This window comes from Octopus sinensis, linkage group LG1 (genome assembly GCF_006345805.1).
Source record: "Octopus sinensis linkage group LG1, ASM634580v1, whole genome shotgun sequence".
Taxonomy (NCBI): domain Eukaryota; kingdom Metazoa; phylum Mollusca; class Cephalopoda; order Octopoda; family Octopodidae; genus Octopus; species Octopus sinensis.
In genome coordinates this window covers 95,582,343-95,596,176 of record NC_042997.1, presented here as the reverse complement: position 1 = coordinate 95,596,176, position 13,834 = coordinate 95,582,343, and the positions used below count along the sequence as shown (strand labels likewise).

Genomic DNA, 13,834 nt, shown 5'->3' with positions numbered 1-13,834 from the left:
CAACAGATCCACATAGTTAAATTCAATGAGAAGCTATATATATGCAAGTCCAGGGGGCAGCCATCGATGTCAGTGTAACTGGATACGTGACGGCCCTCTTCATTACCTGGTAGGACACGAAACTGAAAGAAGCTCTTAAGGAACACTCGGTAGCAATCGGACTTACAGGAGATATGTGGTTGACATCGGTATCATAGTCAGGATACCATCAAACAGTCAAACTGAAGTTAACGAGTGGATCATGATGGAAAGCACCCAGCGCATCGCTAAATCCGTACACCAAAGCATCAGGGTAACAATAAGTTACCCAACAAGGCACCCAAACAAGAAACTCCCGGTCCTTGACATAGAGCTTTGGCTAGAGACTATTAATAACAAGGTCAAACTTCTCCATTCACACTATATGAAACCTGTGTCCTCGAAATATGTGATACATAGGAGTTCGGCTCTATCACACTATGTGAAAGTTAGTATGTCAATAGCCGACTTACAATAATGAAAAATATATCCCCCCTGTGCAAACCTTGGGAGAAACAGAAACACACACAAGACTTCATGCATCGCATGCAATTTTCGGGATACAATCAGAAAGATAGAATCCAAGTGTACAGGGGTCTTGCAAGAAGTTGAAAGAGATTGTGAATAAGGATGCCGATGGAGCACAACCTAATTACCGTAGTAAGCAGTGGAATAAAATACGGAAAACTTATGATAAAACAAATAAAAAAGAACACGTGGTGCAATGCTAACAAGTTCCAAGGGGTGGTGTTTGTAGAAGCCACATCACACGAGGAACTAGCACGCAGATTTAGAAAAATCCTGAAGGATAACAAGTTGAACATAAAACTCATGGAAAAAGCAGGGTGATCCATCATGTTAATAATATGTAAAACATAACCCTTCAGAAAACTCACGCGTGTAGAGGAGGACTGTGTAGTGTGCAAATATATCCCCGATGTCAACTGCAAAACCAGAAATGTGGTTTAACGAATAACCTGCATGAATGATGATTGTAAAATCCGGAAGACTGCATACATAGGTAAAAATGGCGACAAATTAGGCCGAGAGTATAAATGTACGTTGGAAGGAATATAGGAATCAAAGACTAACCTCAATACTGTACAAGAATGCCAAAAAAAAAACATGTTGGTGTGCTGAACCGAATTAGCATACAATTCCTGTCTAGACTCCCGGACGACGAATCGCTACGACAGATAGCAAGAGTCAGTCTGGATAGACGAGACACGACCGGCTTTGAATAGTAAATACTCTCATTAAGCAGAGACCTTACAAAGATTCATGGATGCACACACACATGCACACATACGCACACACAAGAACGGACACACGCACACACACATGCACATGCAAAGACAAACAAGGAAACAGACATGCCCTCACGACCACACGGACACGCACATGCTCACATACGCACAAACACGGAAACACGCATACAATAGTACACACGCACACACAAACACAGAGGAGCTCGCACGCATATGAATACAAATACATACATACAAACACGCACATACATAAAAACACACTGAGACACAAACACACACGCACACACACACATGTACACACAAACACAGATATGCACGCTTGTACACACATGCCTTCCCATACATACGTGAACACGCGCACGCGTACGCATGCTCATGCTCCCGCAAAGATAGATATCAATTTATTCAATACTAGCAGTATCGCCCGGCGTTGCTCGGGTTTGTTTCGAACCTTTAGAATTGGAATTTTTGAAAAGTAAAATTTTGCATTATGTAGCTTGTTATTCTCTTTAAGTGAACATTTTCCTGATTGAAATACACCGAAAAATGGCGACACAGCAGTAAAAAATAAGGATTTTCATAGAAAAAAAAAGGACCTTTTTGATGTAAATAATTTTTGTTCTTAACATGGTTCGATTTGAATTTTTTCTTCTAGGGAAGGAAGAGCAAGCCTTCTTCTATCGTACTCTCAATTTTGGTCAACTTGCGCCGCAGGGTCTCGGAGGAGATAGTGTTAGTTGAAGGTTACCAAACCTGCCATACACAGACAACTTCAGCTTTGTATAGAGAGAGGTTTATGAAACGAAGAAGGCGGTTTAACTATCTTTGAGAGAAACGCTATATGGATGAACATGTGCGTTGGCGAAGAAAACAGAGAAAACCATAAATGCTATCTCATGTGTATGAAAAAATAACATAGTATCTAAAACACTCACATACGGATGTGCACATTTATGTATAAACACACATACTTTCAGATATACAAACACTCACATACACGTCTCGGACAGATCTTGGATGTATCCCAACCCGAGAACATAGGCTGAAAAGAAATACAAGTAGAGAGATGTGTTACAGAAGAGATTGCAACAATGCAATGAAAATAATTTGTCAAGAAAATAAATGATATAAGAACACTATCAATCACTGAACATTTGAACGATTTATGGTTTGACCAAAGTGTTTAACATATGAGTTTGAAAAAAAAGTAGTAAAATAACGGTTAATCGATAAATTGGTTAATGCAGTAACTAACCCATTAACTAACAATGACAATAAATAACCGAACCAGTGCGTGTGTTTATTATTTCTGGCATAATGCCCCACCCAAGGTTCAATGGTATTTCTTTCAAAACGCGAATTCACATCTAGAATCTTGCAAACCAAATACAAATACGAAATATCTATTTTACACACACACACACACACACACACACACACACACACACACACATATATATATATAATCTAAATGTATTTACAGTATACTATAAAACAAAAGGATGCATACATAGTATATACAACAGTAAAAGGAAAGAAAAAAGACTGGGATGAGGGTCCTGTTGTCCTTCTGACACAGGTGGACGTCTAAGGATATTCGAGGAACACAAACGTCTAAGATATTCCTGAAATATCAAGGGCAGATACCCTCTCTCATTTCTGTTCTCGAAGTCATAGGTCTATATTTAGAGTAGTATGATCCATTGTTCTTACCTTCGCAAAATAACAATAGATGATAGATGCCGTAGCTCCACAAAATAGGAAAACTTAATCAGAAAGCAAAACGAAAACCAAACTGATATGTACTAGGGAACGGAATCTCTAAATGTACTCACAAAATTCATTCACCCGACACATGATTATCTCATGGAAATAATGATTGAAATTACTTGTGCCTAATACCACGTATGTAAATACGAACATTTCTTTAAATGTGATAATGATAATGGTAGTGATAATGATAATAACAATAATCATTTCTATTATAGTCACAAGGCCTGAAGCTTTGGCGGAGGCGGGTTAGTCGATTATATCGGCCCAGTGTTTCACTGATGCTCATTTTATCGACCCCGAAAGATGAAAGGCAAAGTCGACCTCGGTTGAATATGAACTCAGAACGTAGCGACGGGCGAAATACCGCTAAGCATTTCGTCCATCATGCTAACGATTCTGCTAGTTCGCCGTCTGAATGGTAATAACAATAATAACATACATTGTCATCATCAGTTTCCGTAAGAGGCCAGACAGTTACTGCAGAGGTCACATATATTTTCCATATACTTTGCCTTTGAACTATTCAAAAACAGCTCAAATTGCTAGTTTCTATAGAGAAAATCACCTTCCATACTACTACTACTACTACTACTACTACTACTACTACTACTACACATTGTGGTAGCTGCAGCAAATTCAGTAATTGCTAATCCCTTACTATGGCTACAGAAAATATTTCAGGCAGACAAAAACAAGCGCAACAACAAAATGAACAATACAAGAAGTAACAATAGTAACGATGATAAATACAATCTGCCAAACGCTCCTTTTCTGTCTGTCGCTACAGAACGCAGACTATCCCGAGACAAAAACAGAACCAACAATTCATAAAGTAACAACAAAAACAACGATGAACAACACTGTTACCGTGGCTACAGAAGGTAGCCACCAGGAGAAAAGTAACCATAATAATAGTGGCAATACTAGTGATAATATTCGTAGTAATGGTAGTGATTTCAATTAATTATTTTTTTTTTTGCATCCTGAATTATCGAGCGAAGGAGATTACATGTTAACAATGTATTGCATGAGAACTCACGCTGCATGATAGAAAAATCAGTTAATTCTCTCTCTAATCGCTCCTAACATCTAAAAGAAAGGGCACAACGGATAATGTAAATCTTTATCTGGCTGCGCACATGAACAATTCAGAGAACTGATGGCACCTCTGCCCTGTGTAGGCAGGGAATAAGAATGGAATTCGGGATCTCGGAGTCAGTACTGCTCACTTTGTAACCGGCAAAGAATGTTGCTTGCAAGGGCATAGGATTGCCAAACAAGAGCGAATGGGAAACCTGGTTGACGGTGAGAACATATATCTTGTGATCTAGGAGCTGGACAATACATTGCACAAAGAAATGAAAAGCAAGGTCACCGCTGCATATTTGAAATGACTCAAACATCTCTAGAAGGCCAAATTAAATGTAAGTAGCCTTATGACTGCCACAAATATATGGCCTGTTGCCTGAGTCCACTATATTACACCCATTCTGAGATGGACACGCGCTGAGATTTACCACCTTGACTGCACTACTGTATCACCTGAGGTAATATCTTCAGGTATGGTTACTATTAGATAGGATTCGTCGCCGGAGTTCGAGATAAAACGAATTACTGTACTTGGCTGCAGGTTTTTCATGGAAGTGAAGAGACTGGAGCTCAGTTTAGGGAAATGAGGAAAAGAGACTTCGAGCAAGAGTAACTGTATTTATTGCTGATTCACATACGCGTAGACTCATGCTTCAACAAAGTGGTTTAAATATAAAGTGTATGCTATACAGCGCAATTATGATATAAATAAAAGTCGAAACATTTATGTATCGGAGTGGAATAGTAGGGATCATAGATGCCCTACCTCCACTAGAGTTGTAAAAAGCACAATGAATTAGTAGTTTAACAATTGTAAAATCTTTGGAAGAATAAGATATCAAATTAGTAGATATTAACAAGTAGCAATAAATATTGGTTTCCAATTTTGGCACAAGGCCAACAATTTCGTTGAAAAGGGAATAAGTCGTTTTAAACGACCCCAGTACTCAAAAGGTGTTTGGCTTAGTGGTTATTGGACTCATCATCCTAAGATTGTAGCTTCCATTCCTGGACCGGACGACGCGTTGTGATCTTAAGCAAAATATTTTACGTTGTTCCAGTCTACTCACCTAACAAAAAAAAAAGTAATCCTGCGACGGACTGTTGTCCTGTCCAAGTGGAGAATTTATACGCCATGAATCCCGGGAAACCAGCTCTTAGGAGTCGCCGTGACTGGAGAATGTCTAAAAAAAAAATTAACTAGTACATATTTTATCGGCCCATAAAGGGTAAAAACCAAAGTCGAACTGGATGAAACTGGAACTCAGAACGTATAGACGAACGAAATGAGACTAAACTTTACCCGGCGTGCTATCGATTCTGCACAGGTCACAGCCTTATGAATGGCACTAAATATTGCAATAATGAATATTAAAAATGAGGTGAATATATATGTCGATGATTTTAACCCCGGGTGATAAGTTAATGATCTGACATATGATCACGTTCAAACCAGTCATAGATATTTTGTTTTTCATTTACGGTATAACTAAGTCTAGAATATATGTAAACTTTAAAATTAACTGTTGATTGTATCAAATAAACGACGAAATACACTGATGGCGATTCTAATGAACGTTACTATACCGCTAATGCTACTGTATGATTTAATACAAATTTGGCCGAAGTTCAGATAAACACAAAGAGAATCTTTAGGCGGAATTGGCTGAATAATTCAATAAAATTGGTAAAGTAGATTGGCAAGGGGGCAAGGTTTGAAATGAAGCACGTATAGTACGAGAAATTGCACAGACGAAAATGTGTCGGTCAGAGGTGACTGGAAAGTATTGCTGTATACAGTAATAAGCTTTGCGTATGATAACAATTCGCTGCTTAGTTATCTGAAAATTTACTGAACAATCAAAGACCTCATCCTGATACGACAGGAGGTGAACAGTTACTGAGTGAAATGGGTTTGGTTTATGATTAGTAGAGTTGAAGGTTGGCTCGTATATTGATAAGGTGAAGACGAAGTTCAGAGAGGAAATGACATATAATGTATAATTTTATATTAAAATCTGAAATATATTTCGGGATTTTGATGATGGAAATCAATTTAGTTGACATTGGTATTGGCGAGATACGTGTTGAACACCCGTACCAATCTACGGTGTTATACACATACATACACATACAGGAATGTACACAAATATATATCTATACATTCACCATATATATATATGTGTATTCATACATACATACATACATACATACATACATACACACACACACATACACATATACATATATATATATATATATGTCCCGGGTTGAGTCGGGGTTAACCACAGTAAATAAGGTACTCAATACATAGCAGAGTAAATTAATTTATCTTATAGAAGGAGCTTCTACAGGACTAGAACTGTTTCATTCAAATGAAATCATCAGGAAGCCTGATGATTTCATGAAACAGTTCTAGTCCTGTAGAAGCTCCTCCTATAAAATAATATATATATATATATATATATATATATATGAAAAAACAAGTAAAAAATAGAAAATGCTAAAATAATTTTATAGTGAACATTGCAGTACCGGTTTCGGTCATTTTGAGACCTTTTCAACTGTAACGATTAAATAATTAAATTTAGAAAAATTAGAAGAAAAGTTTTTTTAAAAGAATATTTCTATAGTAGTGTTCAGATTTAAGTGGCATTCTGCCTTTCTCTGACTCCCTTGTTTGCACTTGTGTGTTCGAGGTAATTGTGAGTTCTTGGTAGGGTAGTAGAGGGAAGGCTGGTGAGGAAAGGGGGTGGGAGAATCTGGGAGTGCCCTGATGGTCGTATTTTGAATGGTCAGTGGCGGTCAGTTCCTCGATATCCTCATTAAGAAAGCTAATAATATAATAGAAACAGACATATACTATAAGCCTACAGACTCTAAGCAATATCTTCCATTCAATTCATGCCACCCCAGACACACCAGGGTGAATATCCCCTTCAATCTAGCAAAAAGGATATGCACTATAGTCTCTAACGCAAACACCAGAGACACACGACTACAAGAACTAAAAGATACCCTAATCACCAGGAACTATCCACCTTCACTTATTGACAAATGCATTCAACGTGCCCTTCAACTTAACATCAAGGAACTGAGACATCCCAAATCAAAGAAAAACTTACAACCAAAAGCCTTACCATACATCTCCACACACAACCCTCTCAATAACGAAGCCTTCGACACCATCCTCCACAACATACCCCTCCTAAAAAAAGACCACAGAATGAACACAATCCTCCAAACACACACGATCATAAAAAGCAAAAGACAGCCTAGATCCATGAAAAGTCTCCTTACACAAGCCCGAATTCACTCTTCAACACAGAAGCCGACAGTAAAAAAATGTGGAAGACCCAATTGCGGGATATGCGACTATCTAATCGAGGGTTCTGAGTTCTCCTTCAAACAGGGACAACGTTTTACAGTGAAAAGCAACTTCACATGTGCTTCGGAGAACCTAATATACTCACTAACCTGCTCCGGGTGTCAAGAGCAGTACATAGGCCAAACAAAAAATGGTTTGCGTAAACGAATGGCCCTGCACAGATCCCAGATAAAAATTCCCCAAAACAGAAAAATAGCTTTTAGCCAACACATAGATACTTGCGCCAACAAAAAAACACCAACTTCAGAATTTTCCCCCTCTACCAATTTAGGACGATACAACCTCGAGACAACGAATAAGTAAAGAAAATCTCTTTATTACAAAATACAAGCCACTTCTTAACGGGTCTACGACAAACAATTAATATACCTCAACTTTAGAATAAAAGAAAAAAATATATATACACACAAATACTACACTCCATAGAATCCATTACTAATCAGCCCCTTCATAGCTATATTTACACCCATTCATATTCTCCCTTCTCTGTTTTTTCTTCTTCTTCTTCTTCTTCCTCTTCTTCATCATCATCGGCATCATCATCATCGCCACCATCATCACCACCATCTTCTCCTTCTCCTCCTTCTTCTTCTTCTTCTTCTTCTTCTTCATCATCATCGTTATCATCATCATCGTCGTCATAATCATCACCACCATCACCATCATCGTCATCTTCTCCTTCTCCTTCTCCTTCTTCTTCTTCTTCTTCTTCTTCTTCTTCTCCACCCCCTACCCCTTAAGTTTGTCACTAATATTTTTTAGTATAACACCTACGCTAATTCTATAAACAAGCCTGTCAATATAAATATTCTCCTGAATTCAACTGAGACTGCCAGCCGCCACTGACCATTCAAAATACGACCATCAGGGCACTCCCAGATTCTCCCACCCCCCTTTCCTCACCAGCCTTCCCTCTACTACCCTACCAAGAACTCACAACTACCTCGAACACACAAGTGCAAACAAGGGAGTCAGAGAAAGGCAGAATGCCACTTAAATCTGAACACTACTATAGAAATATTCTTTTAAAAAAACTTTTCTTCTAATTTTTCTCAATTTAATTATTTAATCGTTACAGTTGAAAAGTTCTCAAAATGACCGAAACCGGTACTGCAATGTTCACTTAGCATTTTCTATTTTTTACTTGTTTTTTCATATATATCAACTCGTGTGTTCCTTTTCACCCTTATACATATATATATATATATATATATATATATATATATATATATATATATATATATATATATATATATATATTATATTGAGAAAAATGTCGTCAGAATTTTTGAAAAAAATAATTATATTTCTTCATTATTATTATTAGCGCTTTCTTCGTTTCTCGAGTTTGTCACTTAAAATTTTGTGAATGTAGAAATAGTTTGTTCATTTATATAAAACACATGGTTTTTGGGGGGTGGGGGGTTAGAAGAAGAGAACATTGTTTTTACTTTTGGGGGTGAAGTTCCATGACAATGGAGATAGACAGATGGATAGAAATATAGGTAGGTAGGTAGGTAAGTAGGTATAGACAGATAGATAGATAGTCAGACAGATTGATAGACAGGTAGAGGGAGGGAGAGAAAATGAAGGAAGATCCTTCTTCCTATTCACCATTCATTTATTTATTTAGTCATTTACCATTGTATTGGAATGGGTTAAATGAAGGGGACCTCTTCAAAAATAAAAAAAAACCAGGTGCGCTGTGGTCATCTGTTTGCTTTCTTTCTTCCCTCTGTTTGTCCTATTTCCTTCTTTTTTTCTTAGAATACTGTCTCCCCTTTTCTTTCAAACATTCAATTTTGGCGATAATTTTTTCATGAAATGTAGTTCTGCATGAAAACACATTAGCATAATATTTGGAAATACTCAAATATGCGGCCGACCAATGCGTTGAGAGTGACTTTGGTAAACGGAAACTGAAAGAATCTCTTCGTTCGTCATTCCTCTGAAAAGAAACGAAACCTTATTGGTTAAGTCATGTGATATGGTCTTATCAGATTACTTCATTCTATGAGTTTTATCTCGCTAGATGTAGATGTTGTGGCTTACCACTCGCAGACCCTTGAACATCTCATGAGGTTTGTGATATTAAGTGGCTACTTGAGTTATATTTTTAGTCTCTGTTCTAGCAATTGTAGGTGTTATTTGCACCCTTATTTATGTATTGCACCTTTTTTGTTTTTAATTCCTATAGCCTCCTATATTATAATGTATTTAATACATCGTAATATTTCAATTTATTGTTATATCTTCTATTTATATATATATATGTATATATATATATATATATATATATATATATATGGGTGTGTGTGTGTGTGTGTGTGTGTGTGTATGTGTCTGTGTGTGTACGTGTATACACATAGAAATATATATAATAATATAAACTGGGTAATAGAATTATAGTATGTTTCTTAAAGTTCCCCTCCGGTATATATACATACATACATACAAACATACATACATACATACATACATACATACACACACACACACACACACACACACACATATATATATATATATATATATATATACATACATATATACAGGTGATTAGAGGAAGTTATATCCTCATTAGGGAATATATAATCCAAGGTATTCCACTCGTTAATCCCTATATATATAAACATATGTAATAGCATAATACTGACATAAAGACATCATACATCGATACGTGTATCGCAAACTATTATAAGTTACTCTTTTATCATTGTGGAATAGTACAATACACATTAGGAAAGTATGTTTTGAAATCGTTTTGATATAATAGCAAATATTAAAAAATGCTTTTCATTCATCTTTTTCTTTTTTGTCGATAAATAGGACGCACAACTGACTCCGTCTGTTTTAATCAAAATGATTAATCGTTTACTTTCAGAGACTAGCATATTGCGGAGAGGTCACCAAGCATTCGTACTGCTTTCTTTTAATCCACCATCGAGTGTAGTACTAGACATGAAATTTTCTAGAGAAAAGATCGAGTTTTATCCTTACATTCGTGTTGTGGTGACTGTAACCATTATCTTATAATTAGGCAAAGGTTGTCACCAATGCTGAGATCTACTATACATAGACTGCAAATTATAAAATGCACTATGTAGACATATAAGTATGCTTTCACATTATTTTCACATTATTTGACTGAATAATCTAACTTACTAACGTTGTTCTTCTACATAAGACTTCTCGAATGCAGATATCTTTTAAGGAAAATACAACATACCGACGCTATAATCTATTTGTCATTTAGTTTAGCTCGACGGATTGAAGTGGTTATTCCGTTGAACTATGCAGAAAATCTGAGCTGAAGGAATTCTAGTTTGAGTTGTAAATCTTGCTTGTGCCATATTATGATGCGGACTTTTGATAAAGATATTGAGTTACCGTTTTCTTTTCGTATCCATTCCAATGTCTCTATCTTTGGCGGTGTCACATACGTGCGCTTTTTTGTGCGAGTGTACAATTAAGTCTGTATGAAACAAATCTATCACCTTTGCTTGATACACATATAGTTCAGGTAGAGTTTGTGTTTCACGACTGCAATTCTGCGTTTAATACTCGGGGTATGTGCATGATTATAAGGGATTCTGCAACAACGCCTAGAAACACACAGACTTTGAAATGAATGATACAGATGATTCATTTATTGTCTTTGTCTGCTCAACGTTTGAGGCAAAATCATATAGATTTGGATATTTCTCTTTGAAAGAGAAATACTAACGTGGGTATAACAGAACCCACTGCAATGGAATGAAATATTGGGCTTCAGCACTAGAACATACGCTTTAAAATAGAAGACAGATTTTACCACGTCCTCTTCCATACACAAAAACAATGTTACTACGTACACGCGCGCGCGCGTGTGTATGTATGTGTGTGTGTGTGTGTGCATGTGCATATATAACTAACGCTCGCACATATATGTGTCCTGGAATAAATATAGTGAATACATATAATTTTGAATATATACAGAAACATCAACACAAGGAATGCTGGTGGTAAACTCCCATCAAAACAACTGTCAAGCTTAAACACAACAGGCCAGACATTGTTGTTTGGAACAAACACGATATATTATGTGTCGTCATTGATGTCAGCTGTCCTGCTGATGTAAATAACTATTTGAAAAGCAAAGAGGAAAGAGGTAACTATGACCAACTGCTTCGAAACCTTCAGCTTTTATATCTAGATTATAAATTCACATATATACCAATAAAGGTGATGCATTTGGCTTTGTGAGTAAATGCTTAAGGGACAATCTGGATAAGCCAGGGTTTTCAGAAAAAGAAATAATCCACTTAACTCACACATTACAAATAAAACCTGTAAATGGATCGGTAAAAGTGGAAGATCATTCTGAAGTGTAAAGGTCCATATTGTTTTTGTTATTTACATTCCAATGGTGGAGCACTGTACCTTAGTTAGAAAATGATTTCTTCCTCAGAGGAAGAATTTAAATAGTTAAAATCATAAGAAAACAGACAACCATACACAAATATATATACAGATTGCTCATTTTGGTTATGTATGATTTAGGGACGGACACATCTTTTATAGTATCTTTAAAATATCTACACAGACACAAACATAGAGATGCAGATAGTCATGCAGACTTCTGAAACACAGAATATTCAAAGGCAGTGTACATAATCAGAAACAAAGAGGGAAGTATATCGCAAAAGAAAAGCACGTCAGTGCAATATGGTACAATTTACTTGACGCCAACAACAGATCTGAAAAGTAAACGAATATTCAGAACAATATATTGATCCAAAATACATAGCCTGGTTAACCCTTTGTAATCTTAATGCAATCAATTTTCTCTGCTCTTCATTAAATTTTCAACTATTTCCGATTAATTGCCTAATTTGGTATTGACTAGTCTCAGTAGACTGTCTTATCTTGTCGGATGATCTTTGACTTTCAGATCTGTGTAGTCGATCAAATATGGCAATTACGTACTCAGAGTGTTTCATTAAAATACAGCACTCACGTATTATGATTTTCATTGCGTGTCTTCGAAAGAAATCAATATTATACGTTTAGAAATTGCAGTGTCACTTAATGTTCTGCTATTTGAAACCTGATGAGCGATTTCAATCCTACAACGAACATTCATTTGCGCACTTTCATAATACTTTTACGTACGAACAGAAAAAAAGTAACGAATAAACATAATAATCCCTCAGGTCGATATTTCCTTACGTGTAAGGGCCATTGTAAAATCGTGTATACCGTCGGTCAAAAACGCATAAAGTATTAGCCTAGTCTTTCTCATCATATTCTACCTTCTGAAGCAACAGAACATCACACAAAATTGGCAAGTATAGGCTATATTTGAAAGGAGTCAAGATATTCACAACTAAGATGTGTTTTGTCATAACACTGATCATTCAGAGACGTCTTGTAACTAAACAGCAAAATCAAACGACATATACTGCATATAATCCATGTGAACATATTGTGAAATCTGATCTAAAAATTTGAATTCGGTGAGTGGGGATATGCATGTAATTTTATTGTAATTCATATACATTAAACTATTTCAAGCTTTAAGTTCCTACTTCTTATATATCATTATGTTCCTTATAAAGATTAGTACTCTACATTAAGAGAAAGGAGCAGCAGTTTGGAGAAAGAGTTTTAGTGGCGCAAAATCTCCATTCTATTTATGTTTCAAATTTCATATAATTGAATTAATGTACCTTTAAATCACCAATCAATGAAACACTTTATTAAGTATTTTGCACAATTAATTTACGTGAGAGTGGCCACAGTATGTTATGAAATGTTGAAAATTTCTTTTTAAAAAACATAATATTACAAATAAATTGATTACAAGTTGTAAAGCTCGGAAAATAGAATAATGGAACCTACATATATGTTTCAGTCCTATCACCTAGTTGATCAGATGTTCTAAGCATTTGGTTAAGTTCTAAGAAAGATACCATATTCTAACTAAATGGGGTAAGATTTCTTCGGGGTTAATTATGAGCTTGTGGAACTTAGGTTATTTTTCTTTTGAAGGATGCATACAGAGTATTAGTGAGTTTAAGAAGTTAAAATCTATATATAGTAAGTGTATCTAGGTGATGGGTTGCATATATTCATGAATATACCATATATCAGAAAACAAATAAATAAAATATGCATAAAAATTCAAATCAAAAATATAAAATATAAACAAATAAAAAATAAAATTACAAAATATAATAAAATAAATAATAATGACCTATACATTTTTCTTACTAGTTTGGTAATATATACAGTTGTGGAAAGGTATGGAGGAATC

At 35.8% G+C, this 13,834-nt stretch overlaps 1 long non-coding RNA gene across 1 annotated transcript; it reads left to right on the top strand.

The window, feature by feature from the left end:
• The first annotated feature begins 487 nt into the window (after nt 1-487).
• LOC118766321 lies at nt 488-10,506 on the top strand. Its single transcript, XR_005002254.1, has 3 exons — nt 488-613; nt 2,011-2,016; nt 10,496-10,506. It is a non-coding gene; the product is annotated as an uncharacterized LOC118766321 (long non-coding RNA).
• The last annotated feature ends 3,328 nt before the right edge of the window (nt 10,507-13,834 follow it).